Genomic DNA, 21,061 nt, shown 5'->3' on the forward strand with positions numbered 1-21,061 from the left:
GGGTGTTTTGCTGGTGACACTGTTGGGGATTTATTCAAAATTGAAGGCACACTGAACCAGCATGGCTACCACAGCATCCTGCAGCGACATACCATCCCATCCGGTTTGCGTTTAGTTGGACGATCATTTATTTTTCAACAGGACAATGACCCCAAACACACCTCCAGGCTGTGTAAGGGCTATCTGACCAAGAAGGAGAGTGATGGAGTGCTGCGGCAGATGACCTGGCCTCCACAGTCACCGGACCTGAACCCAATCGAGATGGTTTGGGGTGAACTGGACCGCAGAGTGAAGGCAAAGGGGCCAACAAGTGCTAAACACCTCTGGGAACTCCTTCAAGACTGTTGGAAAACCATTTCAGGTGACTACCTCTTGAAGCTCATGGAGAGAATGCCAAGAGTGTGCAAAGCAGTAATCAGAGCAAAGGGTGGCTATTTTGAAGAAACTAGAATATAAAACATGTTTTCAGTTATTTCACCTTCTTTTGTTAAGTACATAACTCCACATGTGTTCATTCATAGTTTTGATGCCTTCAGTGAGAATCTACAATGTAAATAGTCATGAAAATAAAGAAAACGCATTGAATGAGAAGGTGTGTCCAAACTTTTGGCCTGTACTGTATATGCCCAGTGAAGCATGACCTTTAATTTCAGTCCATTTTTCCATGTTCCTTTCTTTTTTCTTTTTTTATTACGAGCTGTTGTTTGGGTTTTGTGTTGTCTGTTGTTTGCACATCTAACAGGATTTTAAAAATGGTGGTTGCCAGTGCTGCAGTGCCTGTGTTTGACTAATCAGTGTACACTTGCATCACCTACGGTTGTGCTAGTAGAGTACCAACTCTCTCCAACATGGAAGCCAAAAAAAGTCCCACAAAACGGCAAACCAAGAACCGCGACCAATCCTAGCTCTTGCGGTCCGGACAGGGATGCTTGATATTGTTTTTTTTGCTGATATCTGATATGATATGCTGATATGTAGCAACTCATTTGACTGATTACTGATACCAATATCTATATATCCACTTTTTCCCTGCCTAATTTTAGTGATCATCAAGTGTCTTCTGTAGTGGAATTAACATCATGTTATGCATGCTAACTCTTATCGTGACGGCCCACCAGCAGATGGAGACATGAAACAAAATGCTTTTCAGTGAATGTAAAATTCATTCATTATGCAAATTAAGAAAAAGCATGTTGGCCGATTCTGATAGTTCACTGTAAAGGCACTATAGGCAGATACCAATGACGTGAACTGTGCAGTCTGATTGGTGCCTAACACCAGGTTCACACTGGATGCAGAAGCGCTCCGATTTTTTAGTTGTCGCGCAGCTGCTCGTCCACAGTCGCCACGCCGTTTACACTATTTCTCCGTGCTGGTCAGCAAGTGATTCTGCTCTCTGCTCTGTTTAAATCACATATAGAGCTCTGTCTGCTTGTGTATGTGTGTGTGTGTGTGTGTGTGTGTGTGTGTGTGTGTGTGGCTCTGTTCGTCTCTTGCTCTCCGTTTAGACACAATTGACAATATGTGGAAGCATGGGGTAAATATTTTATCATTTATTGTATTCAGATCATTTATATTATATCTAATACAGTCTTTATATCATTAACAACACATTTTCAGGGTGTTTTCTTGCCAGAGTCGTTGGCTGCTTGCAGAAAAAATATACTAGATGCCAAAACTATCTCTGCAGATCATGAGCCAGCCACGGCGCTTGGCCGCATCCAGTGTGAACAGCCCAATCATAAACATGGGCGCCGGAAGGAAGCGGTCAACACTCCATAGAAAATTGCACGACTTCGGTGTCCAGTGTGATCCCAGCGTAACTTAACTGATAAAATAACGTCTGCCTTCAATGATTATATATATATATATATATATATATATATATATATATATATATATATAATATTTTTTCAGTGTATCCCGTTGTATCCATGTCGTATGTACAGTATATACACACTCAGTGAATCTGTCCCTGATGACACAGATCATCCAGGTGAATTAAGCTAAAAGCTCCCAGCTCTTATTGATTCCTTCTCTTTACCACACTTCAGTCATGAGGGAGAGATGCAGATGAAAGGCAAACACATGGTTTCATCTTGGATTTTAAAGCCATGATACATTTGAAAAATAGATGTAGCACCAAATGAGATGCAGCTCAGCATCTGAAAGCTTCTCTTTTTGTGTACAGATTGCCTGTTTTCTGTAAACCATCATTCATGTGAGAAAAACCCAGAGTATGATGCGAAATATAAACCTAACATTTCTCCTCTTAATTCCTCAGAGGCCGACTCCTTTCTGGGGATTTGGGGTTTTTATTTGAGAGCAGTTATGTTGTCTGAAAAGATGTGCAGGCTGTACAAGTAAACTGAATGTGTGTGTAGTCTAAGCTGTGGACCACATAAAGACACAACTCTCCACATCTACAGGGCTTATCTGAACATAACCAGATGGTTGTGGTTTGTCTGCTCTCTGAGGAAAGAAATGTAGCCGAGGATGTTTTTATGTAGAGGAAAGGGACAGAAGACTGAAATAAAAGAAACCTTTACCTTTACGCTTACACAGTTTTTTTTATCTGTGGCCATGGCAGTCACAAAGCCCTGGGGAGGAGTGACTGAGAAGGGAATACGGAGCTCTTTTTCAGCACTTGATGAACAAAAACAAAGCTTGTGTTGTGTTGTGTGGCAGTGAAATCTGCAAAATCTAATAAAGGTTATATAAATATATTAGTCTGTAGAAACTGTTTTGTTTTAAATCAGTAATATAAGTCGTTAATTGTCAGCAAAATGATCAAAAATAAGCTGGTTCCAGCTTCTCAGTTATAAGGATAAGCTGCTTTTCCCTGGTCCATATTATTATAAATTAAGCGTCTTTAAAGGTACACTATCCAGGATTTTTTGTTTACTGTTTGCAAACACAACAAACTCGGCCCCTCCTCCTCGGCTTAATGAGACTGAAAGAGCAGCAGTGGTCAAGTGAGCTGGAGAGTGAATGAAAAGAGGTTGCACCGTTAATGAGAACAAAGCAGTGAATCAGAGAAATAAAATGTTATTTTCTGATTATTTCTCATGACGGGTACATTTCAAAGCACACATTAACACACCTACTAGGGGTGGGGCTCACCAGAGGACCCATGAGATGATAATATCACGATACAATTATTGCAATATTAAATGTATTGGGATAAGATGAGTATTGTGATTAAATATATTGCGATTTTTTTTACCAACTGCAAATTATTTCCCCAAAGGAAAACTTTGTCAGCATCAGCTTTACCCCATTAGATAAAGTTTTCTGTCTTTTCATCCGACTGTAATCATTTTTATGGCAGCAAAATGTGACACAAGGCAGACAGACTGACCAACACTGCCATAAAACCTGCCATAAATGCTGCATACACCTATCAAACTGAACTGTATGCAAATTTAACGTCATCTGCGAAGCTCGATTAAATGTGTTATAAAAACACTTCACATGCAAGCTTCCCGCTGACGCCGACGGCACATTTCTGATTTCTTTCTGCCTCCATCGTTGTTTTGATGAACTTCTGCTCAGTGCCGCTGAGTGAGACCTCTACCAACCTCACCAGGAAAAAACACCTCAGCACCATCTAGTGGACTGAAAAAACAATTTATTTTATTATTCTAATATCAAAAGTTGTATTAAAGTGTGTATTTGCAAAATTAATAATGTATATAATAAAAGATAGATACTTGGCATGCGCTTGTGTGTCTCTTGTAATCTAAAAAACATCTCGGAATTTTTCAGTAACGTCAGTGAAGTTCTCCAGTTTCCAGTTTATTAGGTACACCTAGCTAAAATTAATATCCCTGCTGTAAATCCTACATTCACGAAGGTTATAATGTTCAATTTTTATTGAAATTGTATGAAAGAGGAGTTGTTTGAACGTTTGGAGGCTGTAGTTTGTCTTGCCTTTCATGTGTTTGTGCTACACTGACTATTTTAATATTAGTATTAATATCTGAGATTTAATATGATTGTTAAATGAACATTAATTGTCGTTATATATTAAAAAAAAATTCCATCACTTTTCCAGTTGAGTAGTCAAGTGCTATTTCACTGACTAATTAACACCACCTCATCTTCTGCCTGTGTGTTGAAGTGTGTCACATTAATTAAATTGCATTAATCTCTTTTACATTTTGTGTCTCTCATATATTACCATACAGCGTGAACCCCCTCAACTCTCTGAACAGAGCCCACCCTGAAAACATGCAAATCAAACGGAGCCCTGGGTCAACCTGCCTCATCAACTCGTCCACACAAGTGCAGGTAGGAGTATTTTGTCCATGTGTGGTTTTCATATTTACTGCGCTGTGGCCTCAGCTTTTCTGTAGGCTGTGATGGGAATAACAGGTGTGATAATTAACTTGTGAAAATGTCCAGTGTGGCCTTGGAGAGGATCCTCAGCCTGGGCAGTCTTGCACTGACTCTGCGGAGGAACAGGTTGTCTGACATGGGGATGTTCTCCTCCTGAGGTATCACCACTGCTTTAGTGCTAAACACACCAAATAAGCTGAACTAGTGTGTGATAAAGCCATGGTTCGGTGACTGAGCGGCTTGAGTGAGTTTGTTTAAGTGTGTTTGGCCCCTTAAATGCTTCATATACAGAAGACGTGTTTTTTTTTTTTACTTATAAGTCTGTCACTATTGACTGCCAGCCTCTTATATTATTTTTTTGTAGGCCTACTGACATATAATTTTAGTGTGGGGGTTGGAAGCCCAGCTCTTTTATATATATTGATATAATTTCATTTTGAGGCAGTTACAGTCTGCTGCTGGTGCTGTCTTGATTTTTCTGATCCTTGTTTTGTGTGATATGTGGGCACATGGAAGGTTTAGTAACAAGAAAGTAATGTAATGAGTAGATGAGCAAATTACTTTTTTTTTTTTTATTATTTATTACTTTTTTGGAGTAACGCCCCCAACACTGCTGACGTCAAGATATAAAATATTAAAAACAGAAACTTAAAAATGTTTTAAAACAATCTTTTTTTCTTCAGAGAAAGCAAACAGATAAAAAAGTATCACATCCAAAATAGAAATCACATCATAAAAGACAACAGATGTTTGACAGAAGTCAGGATGCAAATATCAGTTAATTTAAATGTGAAACATGAAAAGCAAAGCAAAATATATTTTGAATTAGCAGCCATTGTTAATTGATTGGTGTAATATTGACAATATATTGAAAGATGATTAATGATAATTTATTACAAATATTAATTTTAAATGTTAGATTAGTTCTGATATATTGCTTTATGTGTTTGTCAGTTATATATGAAAAGCAAACACAGATAAAGTCCCTTATATTCCTCTAGAGAGGAACATGTTACATAAACATGTAACTGTAACTGCTGACTGGCAGCAGTGTGTTGTCTGTCTCTTCTGGCTCTGTCTGAACTCAGCTGTGTGAGTACGACGTCACAGATCAGATCCTATGTACACACACTGAACTTTGACCTTTTTTGTGGCACTGCAGAGCCGAAATAGCTCAGTTGGGAGAGCGTTAGACTGAAGATCTAAAGGTCCCTGGTTCGATCCCGGGTTTCGGCAGCAGGTGTGATCTGCTTTTCATGAATATACCACTCAGGGATCAATATAGAACCAATATGTCTATGAGGGTTTGTCCACAAGCCGTGGACAGCAGGATGTCTATGTGTGTATGCCTGTGAATGGATGATTAACTTGTAGTGTGTGTCATCATTGTATGTACGGGTGCATTATAACAGTGTGTGTATTGTGTAGTGTGACGTAACAGATAATGTTTCTGCCTCTTTTTTCACCTTTTATTACAAAGAAAGACATTTTGAAATATGCTCACTTATATTATTTACTGTAAACACAAAGACTTCAGTCCATAAATTAAATATTTATTCGTTCACACAAAATGACTGATAGCACCGTATCCATCAAAACTGAGTCCAGTTAATGAAAACCTGGAAATAAGTGAGCTGGAAAAACATTAAATAAAACAACATGCTGTCCAGAGCATTTTCTCAACATGAAATAATAATAAAAGGAGTCACGAGTGAGAGATGAGCAGTTAGTGCTTTATTAAATACAGCACATAGAATCAGATACAAGTTTTTTTTTAAGTTGTAAACTAAGTGATTATTTTTTAAAGTGAATCATTTAAAGGTCTGTGTAGGATTTAGTGGCACCTAGTGGTGAGGTTGCAGATTGCAACCAACTGAAACTTCGCCGTGTGCCAAGCATGTTGGAAAACTACAGTGGCTGACGCAAAGACATGAATGGCCCCTTCTTGACCCAGTGTTTGGTTTGTCTGTTGTGGGCTACCATAGAAACAACATGGCGGACTCTGTGGACAAGGACCTGCTCTGTATGCAGATATAAACATTAGAGGCTGACATTTTTCAGGAATCCTGGGATTCACGGCTGTTTCAGCTGTTAGGAGTTTTACTGTTCTGTATAGTTGATTAAAAATGGTTCATTTTCATAAGCTAAATATGCAGTTTTAATATTAATAAATGCCTTTTTCTTTATTATTTTTATACACAATATGGGAGCAGGATGGGATGGTAACATTATTCCAGAATTGAGGTGGGACGGGAATAATTTTTGTGGGAGTGGGATGGGACAGGAGTGAAAATTCACTCCTGTGTCATCTTCTAATAAACGGCTGATTCTAAGGTAACGAAAACAAAATAGTTATGAATATAATATTCAATTTATGCTGTTATATCCCCTTTAATCCTACAAACTTGACCTTTAATTAGTCAAAAAATGGCTTAGTAAATTGACAGAAAATTAATTAGCCACTATTTTGATAACTGATTAATTTTATTCTAAAGCTTAAGTACCAAAAATTCACTTCATCTGATTTCTTAAAATGTGAATATTTGCTGGTTTTCTCACAGTAGTTCTCTACCAAATGATAAACGTATTAATCGAGAAAATAATCCGCAGATTAATCGCTAATAAAAATAATAGTAGGATGCAGCCCTACTGCTTCTGGTTTATCATTCCAGCATTTCAAAGCCTTGTGATACGCAGGTAACACAAAGTCCATGAGAGAAATACACCTCTGTTAACTAACTGCAGCCCGTATGAAGACATGGTGGGCTGAAGCCTATAAGCAGCTGCTCCTCATCGCACTTGATACAAGCCTGAAATGAAATTAGAAAATTACATTTTTTATCATGCACAAAAATACACTTTGCTCCATATTTTCAAGGATATTCCAAAGATGTAGACATTATGGCACTAACACATTATTGTAATTATACAAAAAAATGTGTCACATGTTCTTGACTGATTGGAGGACAGCATTAGAGACAAATGTTCACTCCAGTGGGACAAACAAAACACAGTTTTAAGGACAGAGTGTCAGTGTTATCATTTCCATGATCTATGGAGCCACTTCATCAGTTGGTTTTAGGTTTGTATAAGATTAGAATCAGGATTAGGTTTACAGGTTTAGAGGCTGATGAATGACTGCAGTCAGTGAAGGTCCTCTTAAGTACAGTAGGATCAACACTGTGACATGTCTGGAGGCTCTTTGACCAGCAGCACGTCGGCAGCTTTGTTCACTGTGAGGAATGTTTCCGGTATTTCTTTTATTTATCTTTGGAAATCCCTGCGTGTGTGTGTGTGTGTGTGTGTGTGTGTGTGTGTGTGTGTGCACATGCATCCACTTGTGGCTTCATTTAGCTTCTTATATATTTGGTGCGTGCAAGCATGTGTGCACATATCTGTGTGTTTGTGTGCATGTTGGTCGCACAGTCTGCCTCCTTTTGTGCATGTGGATGTGTGTGTTCCTATGTGGCAGCCCCCATGTGTTTGTATGCATGCTTGGACATCCATGTTTGTTCATATATCTGCATACATTACTGTGCCAGTGTGCTTGTGTGTGTGTGTGTGTGTGTGTCTGTGTGTGTCTGTTGCTGTTTGTGCGTGATTGCATATCTGCATGTGTGTACTTTGTGTGCGTTTGCACTGTCTGTGTGTGTGTGTGTGTGTGTGTGTGTGTGTGTGTGTGTGTGTCCCAGCCAGGAGTCAGCAGCAGACCTCGTCCTCGACGCCCACTCACACTCCCTCCAGCTGACTGGCACCATGGCAACCAAGAGATCCAGCCAGCCGAGCAGGCGAGGCAGCCAGGGCCCTCCGTGTGTGTGTGTGTGTGTGTGTGCGCGCGCTCTTGTGTCCATATCTGTGTGTTAAGGTGTGTCTCACTGAATTGTCTCCTCAGTTCTTGTTTGTGTATGTTGCGCGTGCACTCGGAGCATTTACATACATGTGCATAGAGCGTCTTGCATTCATTTCCAGCTACATTGTACATGTGTTAGCTCATGCATACATACATGCTTATGTGAATGAGAGTGAGCACATATGCATTTATGTGCATGGTGAATGTTCATTTGGGCGTGCAGGCGTATGACTGCACAGCTCTGTGTGTGTGTGTGTGTGTGTGTGTCTGGAGGCATGTGAGTGTGTGGATGGGGGTGTTATTGGGCCGTTGCTCGGCCAGAATGCAGAGTTTTATTTACCACGGATGCAGCAAGAAAGGGATCAGAGCTGAGAGAGACTCTCCTCGCCCTTTAACTGCTGTCATCTCCTCATGAGCAGAGGGCAACACAGCTACCTCTGACTGTACCAAAGGCCAGATACATTATCAACAAGGGTCAGTAAGACTCTGTAAAATTACAGATAGTAGACTAAAAATAATGTAAACATCTCATTGAAAGTCACAAGTGCTATATCATGGGCAACTGGACAACTGTGGCAAGTCCAGTTGCCCATGATATATCACTTATGTTTACCATGACCTGGATGACTGATAATCGTCACTGTCATCTCATTGAAAAAGACTTTGCTGGCAGGAGGATTTAGAAGGCATCAGCATGGTCCATGAGAACCTTTGAGCAAATGTAACAATAAAACGACAAATATACAAGTAAAATAGTAAAGGCAGTACTGATCAGCTGTTCAGTCCTTGTTTGTGTTTTTTTTGTCAGCACCATCAAACCCGTAGCAAACACTGTCACTGCTGTTAGCGACGGTAGTGAGCAAGCTCATTGTCTCATTATGGTCAAGTGGCAATTTATGTGGATTTAGATTAATTAATTAATCTTTTTTCATTGGTTCATCCATCCATCCATTCCATGCCACTTATCTGGATCCAAGTCCCATTAATTTAATTAATTATATCATTAGGAATTATTGTTATATACTGCTGGGAAGACCTGAAAAAATTTAATAAAATTATAAATAATTCAAGACTATATCATCACTACTGGTTTCCCATTGTATTTTGGCTAGTATGATCATGAAACAGGTTTTAATTGAATTCTGTGTGGTTTAAAAAGGTCTTAAAAAGCCTTCGAAGAAGGGAAACAGCTCTCTTGGCTTTGTCTGATGGTAAAAAACTGCCTACCAGCACCTTTTGAGCTCACTAATGTCACGATGAATACGTAGTTGTAGTATTAATAGGGATCAACATCCCGAAATCCTGGAGGGACTGATAAACTCACCATCTCTACTTTACGCAGGCAGCGCTGGGGATGAGTAAGGCTTATAAAATGAACACCCCCAGATAAGGGTGCTCTGATCGATTGGCCATCGATCTTCAATGGCTGATATTCGTTCTAAATGGTTGAATGAAGGCTGCTCAGAAGAGCCAATCAGATAAAGCAAAACATGTATGACATTATGCACTGCTAAAAAAGCTTCACTGGGCCATCGTTTTTTGGCTAGTATGATCATGAAACTGGTATTAAATTGAATTCTATGTGGTATAAAAAGGTCTTAAAGAATCTTAAATTTAACTTGGTGAACTCTGCAGAAACCTTGTATAAAGACTGGAAGAAGGGAAACAGCTCTCCTGCATTTGTCTGGAGGTAAAAAAGTGCCGACCAGCACCTCCTGAGCTCACTAATGTCATTGTGAATATGTAGTTGTAGTATATTAATAGGGATCAGTGGGGACATACAGTAAAGGTTGTTGCTGGATTGAACCCCAAGTCAAGTGTTAGAAATGAGAGTGAAAAACTTCCCCTAGTTATGATCTCTGCAGCAGCTCTTGACAGAAGAGGACTGCAGGTTTCAAACCACTCTTCAGCTTCATCCTGGTTTGGGACAGTTCCCCGCCATGTTCAGGGCCTCCACAAACTGACAGTGGAGATTTCAACACTTAAAGGTTGTGTGTGTTTCAAACAGTAGAAGAGAAAGAGGAAGAAAAAGGAGAAGAGGACAGTTTCGCAGAGAAGGAAATCCAAGAGGCCCAACCCAGGACGGCCTCGGACACGGCTGAAGAAAAAAATCCTGCCCAGGGAGGATTAACAACTGGATGGACAGAAAGCACAGCGACACTGTCACATTCACGATGCGTATACACAGACTCTTTATCCGACAGCTACACCTGTAGACAAAACTTTAGGTTCTTGTGTGTCCTTTTTTGTACGGTATACTCAGTGTTGTTATTTCACCGTTCTGACCTGCCAACGGACTGCAGGTGCAAATTACATTAAGGCAACAATCTGGTAGGAGCAGTTAATGGTGACGTTTATATTTTAAACCCTGCATGGTCCCCTTTAATAAAATGAATAAATAAAAAGATAAAACGAAGAATCAAAAGACCCCAAAAGAGAATATGCAGTGCGGAAATCTCAAAGGAAACATGAGCAGAGTCTTTTTCATTCAGTGGAAATGTACAGTAGGAATTATAACTTTTTTATATTGTAAATAGCTATCATTCATATGTTGTATATTTTCCATACATTTGACACATACTTTATTCTTGAATTTAAAGTGTACAGTCTTTAGAAAATGCGGCCATAGCAAATTACACTACAAAGGAACGTTGGCATTAAAATATATTTGCATCAATTGCATAATGTTTTTCAATCGTCTGTTTGCACCATAGTGACATCTTAAGGGCCGCGCACAAAGAGCAGTTTATCTGTTACCCTTAAATGTAGAAGTAATCGCTGAACAGGCTCAGTATGTTGTTTAAAAGACAGAATTTTGGACACGTGATTTATGGATGGTGTTGCACAGGATAAAATTACAGACCGTTTTATTACGAGAAATTTTGTAGCAGTGAAATACTTTTTTAAAATTTCTAAATCTTTAAACTTATTAACTGATTTCTAAAAACTCATTGACTTCTTAAACAGTTGTATTCAGTGTGATTCCCCTCAAACAGCAGTTGGTTTCCCACCAGCTGCCCTCGACAGGCAAACGTTGGCCTCCCGGACAACGGCACAGAGAGAACAAAAAGGGGGAGCGGGAGGAGAAACTAGAGTGTTTTGAAACACACTTTCACTTCCCATGGTGGAAGGTTATTTTCATCCTCTTGGTCGAGTTTCTCTTTTTTTTCTCTCCATCGTCTTATTCCTACGGGGAAAAGCAGGGGCTTTCAGATAAGACACACACACACAAACATAACGGCCCAGTTTGGACTCAACTCAACTTCAGTTGTCTTTGAAACACAGGCACACAGACAAAGCTCTGTTTTTTCTCTCAGTGTGATCTTAGTATCTGTTGACATTTATTCTGAGATGTGAATTTCAGAATAAAATCTTAGTGTTGATAAGAGTTTTTTGTAATTATAAAAATGATTAAAAGCAGGTTGTGAAGTGGATTTCTTAGAATCCTCATTTTTGTATGACCTGCTGCCTTCAAATGGAACTCATGAGCTTGTGGTTATAACATAAGAAGCTGTGTACATGATATGGTTAGCATTCAAGTGGTTGAGTCGTGAGAACACTGCTGTTAGACGCTACTGTCGGTGTCTAGAAGCTGCCAAGGCTAACAATGTAGTGAGCTGGGTAGCAGGTAACATAATACAGGAATCAACATTTTCCTCAGAAACATTATAAAATTACAAATAAAACTCTGACTGAAATTACAATATTTTAAATTACCATCCACCGAAAAATTAACTGTCATGGCTTCCACTGTCTCTGACAACGTCGACAAACATGCCACGACTTGTGAACTCGGAACGTATTTATTTAACCTTTATTTAACCAGGAAGTCCCATTAAGATTAAATTGTCTTTTACAAGAGAGACCTGGCGGAGGAAGCAGCCAATCAAAACACATTTAAAATGCAACAAATACAACATAAAATACAAAAATCCACAATAAAACAACAACTATTCAAACATAGTGGCCTCTCAAGAAAAACAAGCACATGTCTCTGTCACCACTTTCTTTATTATGCCCTTAAATTCATCAGTGGATGTAAGTGTTTCTGATTTTAAATCTTTTAGGAAGCTGTTTCATGTCCATGGTGCAGAGTAGGAGAATGCAGTTTTCTCTAGATCTGATAAAACCCGGGATGCATTAAAAAAGCAACCACCTGGAGGAGCGTGGCTGGAAACTACCAGAGCTGACACACAGAAGGGAGCAGAGGAAGGCCAGAAGTTTGCCCATTGTTGCTTAAATAGATAGAAATATACCAGTGCTGTTGTCTATGAATGGTCAATAATGCTCAACCCACCAAATCATAAAGAACGCAGTGATGAGTAAGTGACTTTGCATTTGTAATAAAATGTAGAGATGACAATTAATGACAATTTCAACTTACAACGTTGTGAGTATCACAAGAGAGGGGCGTTCATATGGACTTGTAAACGTGGTAAAATGACCCCATTTGAAGGCAGCAATATTTACAATCTTAGAGCAAAATCATATTTGAGGAAGAAATTCGATATGTAGAATTTTAGCTCAGAATTAAAACAAACAGTGTCTGATTACATTACACAAAATAATATTTAGATTTTAAAATCCTGCAATAGGCCCTTTGCACAGAAGAAATAGAGACTTGTCACATTAGAAAAAGATCAGTTTAAAATGTCTGCTGTATAAAGCGGCCTATCTTGTCAGTTTGAACCACTAATCCTGTGCAGCAGAGCAGAGTGTCCCATCTCTTCCGAGACTGATGATTCACAATGTGTTTGCAAATAGTTTTGCTGGAAATCTTGTTCAGCTAAAAGATATTTGTGACCTTTTGATCATGGGATGAAACTACCAGCGTTCAGACAGGAGAGGCTCAAAGTTTGATTTAAACTTTCCTTTTAGGGGTTCTAACTCAACGCCTCAACACCATAAACACTTGATGGAAATTGAAGTAAGTGACATGAAGGTGTGCAAACTTAAAATGTGACGCTGAAGTTTCTTGATGCAGTTTTTATAGGGTGCCGTTTGTAAAGTGTCTCACGCTGAAAATAACATCAACATTTTGCCACATTTAGCTTCAAACAATGTTTAAAAAAGTATTGTGAATTTTTTAACGTCACCTTTTACCACATTTACAGCAATATTTGTTAACTTAGAAATATATTAAATAGTTAAATCTAAATATTAAATGTGGCACCTAAATGTTAAATGTTAAATCTAAATATTAAATCTAAATCTAAATGCTAAATCTAAATTTAAATCTAAATGTTAAATCTAAATATTAAATCTAAATCTAAATGTTAAATCTAAATATTAAATCTAAATCTAAATGTTAAATCTAAATGCTAAATATAAAAATAAATATAAATGTTAAATCTAAATATTAAATCTAAATCTAAATCTAAATGTTAAATCTAAATGTTTTGGGTGAAACTAAATATTTAGCTAATATGCAAATTCACACTGCCGGTCACCGGAAGTACCAAAATAAAAGCTCGAGATGGTCAGACTTTATAGAATCAAATAATGAATTAAAACTAACTTATCGGGGGGAATGAACACTTGAATATACATAAGCATGATAATAACTACCTAAAATAACAAGAAACGTGTTTGGAGAAATTTTATTTGATGTGTACTTTGAGTTGTTAGCGTCCTTTCGGAGGGATTAACAACCTAAGCTAAACTAACAACCGTCAGCTCTTAGCCCCGTTAGCAGTGTCTGTAATGACTCATTAACTCTTAAACGGTCCGTGAAAAAAATATTTTTTTCCAGCGGATGTCTTAGTTACAACATGATTGAGCTAGCAAAGCAGTTTTGTGTTGCGATGTGTGGTATTTATTCAGTTTTAGGAAATCACAATGTTTAGAAAGCATCAGTGGCCGCAGCAGCAGCAAAGCTATCAGGACGTCATCTGTTAAATGTCTCCCGTTGTCGGATACGACATGAAACTACTCCAGTTAGCTCAATCATGTTGTAACTAAGACATCCACTGGAAAAAATATTTTCTTCACGGACCGTTTAGAGTTAATGAGTCATTACAGACACCGCTAACGGGGCTAACAGCTAACAGTTAGCCTCGCTAATCTACGATAACCATGTTATTAATTTCAGAACATGATAGTAATGTTTGTTCAATCATTGTGTTTATAGGCTTTACAAACACCAGATTAGTCTAAACGGTGATATAGTGATGTGAAAAACGTGAGATGTGCATATATATATATGTAGCTAAACTCCGCTGGTTTTCTACCCGGAAGTATTTGTAAACAACAAGGTGATTCCCTCCGAAGGGACACTAACAACTCAAAGTACGCATCAAATAAAATTTCTCCAAACATGTTTCTTGTTATTTTAGGTAGTTATTATCACGCTAATGTATGTTCAAGTGTTCATTTCCCCCGATAAGTTGGTTTTAATTCGTTATTTGATTCTATAAACAGTCTGACCATCTCGAGCTTTTATTTTGGTACTTCCGGTGACCGGCAGTGTAAATTTGCATATTAGCTAAATATTTAGTTTCACCCAGAACATTTAGATTTAACATTTAGATTTAGATTTAGATTTATTATTTAGATTTAACATTTATATTTATATTTATATTTAGCATTTAGATCTAACATTTAGATTTAGATTTAGATTTAATATTTAGATTTAACATTTATATTTATATTTATATTTAGCATTTAGATTTAACATTTAGATTTAGATTTAATATTTAGATTTAACATTTAATATATTTCTAAATTAACAAATATTGCTGTAAATGTGGTAAAAGGTGACGTTAAAAAAATCACAATACTTTTTTAAACATTGTTTGAAGCTAAATGTGGCAAAATGTTGATGTTATTTTCAGCGTGAGACACTTTACAAACGGCACCCCATAAGTTTTCAGTTCGCTTACAGTACAAACCTTTATTGATGCTTTGAATGAATCCCACACATTAGCACAACAAAGTTTTCTCCAGAGATCCCTATTTGAGAAAGGACCTTGTTTCCTTTGTTGATTTAGTTTATGCCATGCTGATTCTTTGAAGAGGAAACATAGCCGACTTTAGACCACCTAGCAAAGCACGATGGAGACTGTAATGGGGCCATGTGCAACTAGGGTGGGGCCTTTTGCCCCAGAAGAAGCAGACTGTCAGCCCTTGTTCCTTTGGGCTTGTGTTGAGGAAGCTTGAGTTTTTCTTGAGACTGTCAGTGAGATGTGATCCATCCCTACCCGGTCATTTTTGAAGCAGCTTGTGCTCTGTTAGATGCATTATATTATACAGTTGATCATGCTGTTGTGTACCGTGTCAACCCCCTGTATGTTTTAATCATGATAAGTTTGCAGTTTATTGTTGTCTCTGTTCTTTGTCTCTCTGCAGTTCTTCTCTAGAGACCAACTGGGGCTGTTGTGTTGTAGCTGCTGTGTGTGTGTGTGTGTGTGTGTGTGTGTGTGTGTGTGTGTGTTGTTGACACCACATGTTCTCCAAGGAGGTACTATAACAGCCCTCATACACAGCAACCCACCTTCATAAATGTGAACACATAAACACACCCATAAAAGATGGGACTCTCTAAGAATAAAGAGTTCCAGCCCACCTTAAAAGCAGGCAAATGGAATGGAAAAAAAAGATAACGACAAATGTCTTGATATTTAATGCAGGTCAGCAGGTACGAGAGGTAAAAAAGTGTGATGGTTTGCACACGTGAATTACCAAAATCTGGTAGCAGCTGTTTGTAGCACAGGCAAAATGGAGGGTAATGCCAAATGAATGGGTGTCAAACTACCTGGCACTTAAATTCACAGAGCTAACACATTCATGTTTGAGTATGTTAACAATGAATTCCAATTATGAGAAATCTAAATTAGCTGGCTGGGGCCCTCTGAAAACACAGGGAATATGAATAATCTGATTTCTCTGCGAGAGATGGTGTGACTTCATTCTCTGGGTGGTTGAGATAGTAGTGTTCCCTATGTAGGGTGTCTTCATTTAAAACAGAGCTGCCGAAACCCGGGATCGAACCAGGGAGGTCAGGTAAAGTTTGAAAGAATGACAATGGACACTGAACGTCGACCTCTTTTCATGTCATCAGAGCCGAAATAGCTCAGTTGGGAGAGCGTTAGACTGAAGATCTAAAGGTCCCTGGTTCGATCCCGGGTTTCGGCAGCAGGTGGGCTCTGCTTTTCATGGACAAACCCTTCATGGGTAATGCTACTATCCCCACCATGCAGAATGGAGTGATGTGTTAGCCTGTCTGGCTGCTACTGCATGTTAGTGCACTAACAAGTGCTCACTCATACAACGGTTACCGCCGATATTGGTGCTAACTCAAACTACATGGCACTTAAATTAACTGTGCTAACGTAGAGGGTGTTTAGATGAATAACCCATTTATGTTTGAGTATGTAAACACCAAAGTCTGTTTATGAGAAACCTGAATATGCTAGCTGGGGTCCTGATGAAAACACTTGGATGTATACAGGGAATACGAATAACCCCATTTCTCTGTGCTCATGTAAACACCACATCCTGAATAGAATCATAATCTAGAGCCTTATAAATGGGTTATTCATGTTCAATACGATCAGACTCACAGCTAGCCTGATGGGAAATTGGAGGGTGGTTGCCATGCTTCTGGGATGATGCTGTTCTAACATCAGCAGCAACTGCTTGTTAGTGCACCGACATGCACTAGCAGCTGGACTGGCTGCCACAACAAACCACAGAGATGGTGTGACTTCATTCTCTGGGTGGCTGAGATAGCAGTGTTCCCTATGTAGGGTGTCTTCATTTAAAACAGAGCTCACTAGCTGCCGAAACCCGGGATCGAACCAGGGACCTTTAGATCTTCAGTCTAACGCTCTCCCAACTGAGCTATTTCGGCTCTTTGAGTGTGTAAAAGAGGTCAAAGTTCAGTGTGCGTAGAAAGGATCTAATCTGTGACTTTGTATTCTCACAGCTGACCACTTTTCACTGTCAGACAGAGTGAGAAGACAAAGACGACACACTGCTGCCAGCATGGGTAATAGTCGTTTGCTGCTACAAGTATATTAATGTTCTGAATGTCATATATCGCTCATTTAAGAGTTTTTAAATCAATTAATTTTCAACAAACGTAAGATTTACCAAATGTCACTGTAACAAGTCCCATATTTATGGGTATTTCCAACGGTCTCATTTCAAAGTCGTCAAAATCCAGCACTTGGGCAGTGACGTCCAGCGTCAGACACTGACGAAAAAGCCGCCCTGTCACAGCAGCATGATATGCAGTCGGTCATCGTTATAGTTTAATGTCGGCCGGCGGCATCAGGGGAAACGTAGCGGGAAAAAAACAAAAATTACGGTGGTAAAAAGTAGGGCGGCCGGGCAACACGTTCTCACTCTGACCTCGTCACATATGGGCGTTTGGTCATGGACTTTCCACGTCCACATACGACGTTGCCCTGGGTGTGTTGGTTGCTGACATTCTGGGACACCGTGTCAACTTCATTCTGTTACATGTATTGTCTTCTTTCAAAATACACTTCTGTTTTCACAGGACATTTACCGTTTACATACAGTCTCTTTCAAAATAAAAGCACTGCTAAAAGCAAAAACACTGCAAATTGACATGTTTTTTCCTTCAACAACAAATGCACATGATGGGTTTAGGAAAAAAGGGTTAGGGTTTGGCTTTAAAATCTTAGGGGCTGGAACATCGCTCTCCTGAATGAAAGTTGGTGTTTGTCTGACCTAACCACCACCCCTTCCGCCCGCCCTAGTTGGGCTTTCGCCGCCTTAACTTTTGTCCTTGTCCCTCTGCATTTCCCCCTGATGCTGCCGGGCCGTTAAACTATAATGCCAACCGGCTGCGTATCATTCCGACATTAAAGAACGCCTTTTTTCGTTGGTTTCTGACACGGCAAGTCACTGCCCAAGCGCCGGATTTCAACGACTTCAAGTGAGACCAGGCTCGGTCGGGAGGGGTGCTTGATGGCACCGACCCTTATCCTGGGCGGGTGGTGTTTGCTTCCTGTAAGATTGTGTTCTTTTTTCCTAAACCCAGCCACGTGTGTGTTGACAAAACGTAACCACGTGCATTTATTTTGAAAGAGACTGCATGTAAACGGTAAATTTCCTGTGAAAACAGAAGTGTATTTTGAAAGAAGACAATGTATGTAACAAGCAGAAGTTGACACGGTGTCCCAGAACGTCAACAACCAACACACCCAGGGTACCTTGCATGCTGTATCTGGACATGGAAAGTCCATGACCAAACACTGATATGTGATGATGTTGGACTGAGAATTTGTTGGTATGAATGCCTCTAATCTTAGTTCTATTTTATTCTTATATAACCAGTACTCACCATGCACTTTATTTAAAAGGCAAGACTCAAGGTACTGAGGCTTGTGAGAATCATTGAAATCCTAACCGCTTGGTTTAAGGTTGGCAGAATCTTTGACTTATACAGAAAAAGTGTTCTTGACACTTTGGTGTACAGCTTTTTTTTTTATTATATCCTACTTTTAAAAGTCACCTTCTAACTTTATTTCTTTTTGTTACAAAGATGATTCAGACATAATGGCATTACCAGAAGAGTACAGAGGGTTCAGCTGCATAATTCTAATAATTTTGCCAACCAAGGACTGGGACATTAACAGTTATAACAGTTTTTTATTTTGTGCTACCAATAGCCTCACAAAACCAGCAGTGTCTCCTTTTTTCAACCGTTGCTGCAGTTCAGGGCTGCTGATTGAGCAACAGTGAGAATAACTCTGCAACTAAACACTCACTGTGATATTCAGTCTGATAAGAGGAGACAAACGGAACAGACTGTTTCAGGTGGTTGTCACTGTGTATTAATACAGTGCTGACACGTAGTGATGTTTGTCAGTTCAACACAGGGAGCTTGTTTGTCTTTGTTTGGCCTCCATGTGGTAAAATTACCAGTAACAAACATGTCATAACATGTTTTTAGAGAATCACTTTTTACACCCGCTGTGTGTGGGACATTATTTTCATCTTTCTTCTGGTCACAGATCATTAGCTACAGGTAGATCTATGCTGTGCTCAGTTCACACTGGATGTTGGAACTTCATGCTTGTGGCTTCTTCAGTTGTGTAGTTTGGAAACACTAGAAGCCCATTGCATGAAGACAGAGCTACACTAAGACTTTGAAGTCAATCTGGTTTTAGATGTCAAATATTACCTGTTGCATAGAACTTATTTCATAGTAAATAGAATAACATCGACTAAAATGGCTAAGTGTGCAGTACATAGTGGATAGAATTTGATGCCATCTTGTTTTAACATTTTAATCAAAGTAATGGCAATTCAAAAAGGTGAAGTTTGAAAGAATGACAATGAACACTGAACTCTGACCTCTTTTTACATTTCCAGAGCCGAAATAGCTCAGCTGGGAGAGCGTTAGACTGAAGATCTAAAGGTCCCTGGTTCGATCCCGGGTTTCGGCAGCTAGTGAGCTCTGTTTTAAATGAAGACACCCTACATAGGGAACACTGCTATCTCAGCCACCCAGAGAATGAAGTCACACCATCTCTGTGGTTTGTTGTGGCAGCCAGTCCAGCTGCTGGTGCATGTCGGTGCACTAACAAGCAGTTGCTGCTGATGTTAGAACAGCATCCTCCCAGAAGCATGGCAACCACCCTCCGATTTCCCATCAGGCTAGCTGTGAGTCTGATCGTATTGAACATGAATAACCCATTTATAAGGCTCTAGATTATGATTCTATTCAGGATATGGTGTTTACATGAGCACAGAGAAATGGGGTTATTCGTATTCCCTGTATACATCCAAGTGTTTTCATCATGAAAACATGCACCGCACTTGTACAGCAGTTTCCGTTGATGTTGGAACTGCTAATGGTGCTAACATTAAGGGCGTTTACATGGCCAGTAATAACCAATTTATCTTTTACTATGTAAACACTGAATTCCGTTTATGAGAAACCTGAATATGCTAGCTGGGGTCCTCTGAAAACACTGTACATGTAACACATGTATACAGGGAATATGAATAACCTGATTTCTCTGTGCTCATGCTAGATGCATGTAAACACCATATCCTGAATATGATCATAATCTAGAGCCTCATAAACAGGATATCCATGTCCATGTAATCACACACATAGCTAACCTGATGGGGAAACAGTGGGTGGTTGCTACGCTGCCGGGAGGATGCTGTCTCAATATCAGCAGTAACCGCTGTATGGGTGCAGTGCAGAGCGCTTGTTAGTGCACTAATATGCACTAGCAGCAGTGTGTCATCTTTCTCTTCTCACTCTGTCTGAACTGAGCTGACAGTGAAAAGCGGTCAGCAGTGAGAATATGAAGCCACAGATCAGATCCTATCTTCACACAGTGAACTTTGACCTCTTTTCATGTTGCCAGAGCCGAAATAGCTCAGTTGGGAGAGCGTTAGACTGAAGATCTAAAGGTCCCTGGTTCGATCCCGGGTTTCGGCAGCGGGTGAGGCCTGTTTTTCATGGACAAACCCTTCATGAGTAATGCTACTATCTCCACCACGCAGAATGGAGTGATGTGTTAGCCTGTCTGGCTGCTACTGCATGTTAGTGCACTAACAAGTGCTCACTTATACAACGGTTACCGCCGATATTGGTGCTAACTCAAACTACATGGCACTTAAATTAACTGTGCTAACGTAGAGGGTGTTTAGATGAATAACCCATTTATGTTTGAGTATGTAAACACCAAAGTCTGTTTATGAGAAACCTGAATATGCTAGCTGGGGTCATAATGAAAAGACTTGGATGTATACAGGGAATAGGAATAACCCCATTTCTCTGTGCTCATGTAAACACCACATCCTGAATAGAATCATAATCTAGAGCCTTATAAATGGGTTACTCATGTTCAATACAATCAGACTCACAGCTAGCCT

At 39.4% G+C, this 21,061-nt stretch overlaps 5 non-coding genes across 5 annotated transcripts; 4 read left to right on the forward strand and 1 right to left on the reverse strand.

Annotated features, from left to right (window-relative positions):
- The first annotated feature begins 5,504 nt into the window (after positions 1-5,504).
- On the forward strand, positions 5,505-5,577 carry trnaf-gaa (transfer RNA phenylalanine (anticodon GAA)). Its single transcript has one exon. It is a non-coding gene; the product is annotated as a tRNA-Phe (tRNA).
- Positions 5,578-16,251: 10,674 nt separating this feature from the next.
- trnaf-gaa (transfer RNA phenylalanine (anticodon GAA)) lies at positions 16,252-16,324 on the forward strand. The gene has a single exon. It is a non-coding gene; the product is annotated as a tRNA-Phe (tRNA).
- A 645-nt stretch (positions 16,325-16,969) lies between these two features.
- trnaf-gaa (transfer RNA phenylalanine (anticodon GAA)) lies at positions 16,970-17,042 on the reverse strand. Its single transcript has one exon. It is a non-coding gene; the product is annotated as a tRNA-Phe (tRNA).
- A 2,499-nt stretch (positions 17,043-19,541) lies between these two features.
- Positions 19,542-19,614, forward strand: trnaf-gaa (transfer RNA phenylalanine (anticodon GAA)). The gene has a single exon. It is a non-coding gene; the product is annotated as a tRNA-Phe (tRNA).
- Positions 19,615-20,551: 937 nt separating this feature from the next.
- Positions 20,552-20,624, forward strand: trnaf-gaa (transfer RNA phenylalanine (anticodon GAA)). Its single transcript has one exon. It is a non-coding gene; the product is annotated as a tRNA-Phe (tRNA).
- The last annotated feature ends 437 nt before the right edge of the window (positions 20,625-21,061 follow it).

Source organism: Epinephelus fuscoguttatus, linkage group LG7 (assembly GCF_011397635.1).
Source record: "Epinephelus fuscoguttatus linkage group LG7, E.fuscoguttatus.final_Chr_v1".
NCBI lineage: Eukaryota > Metazoa > Chordata > Actinopteri > Perciformes > Serranidae > Epinephelus > Epinephelus fuscoguttatus.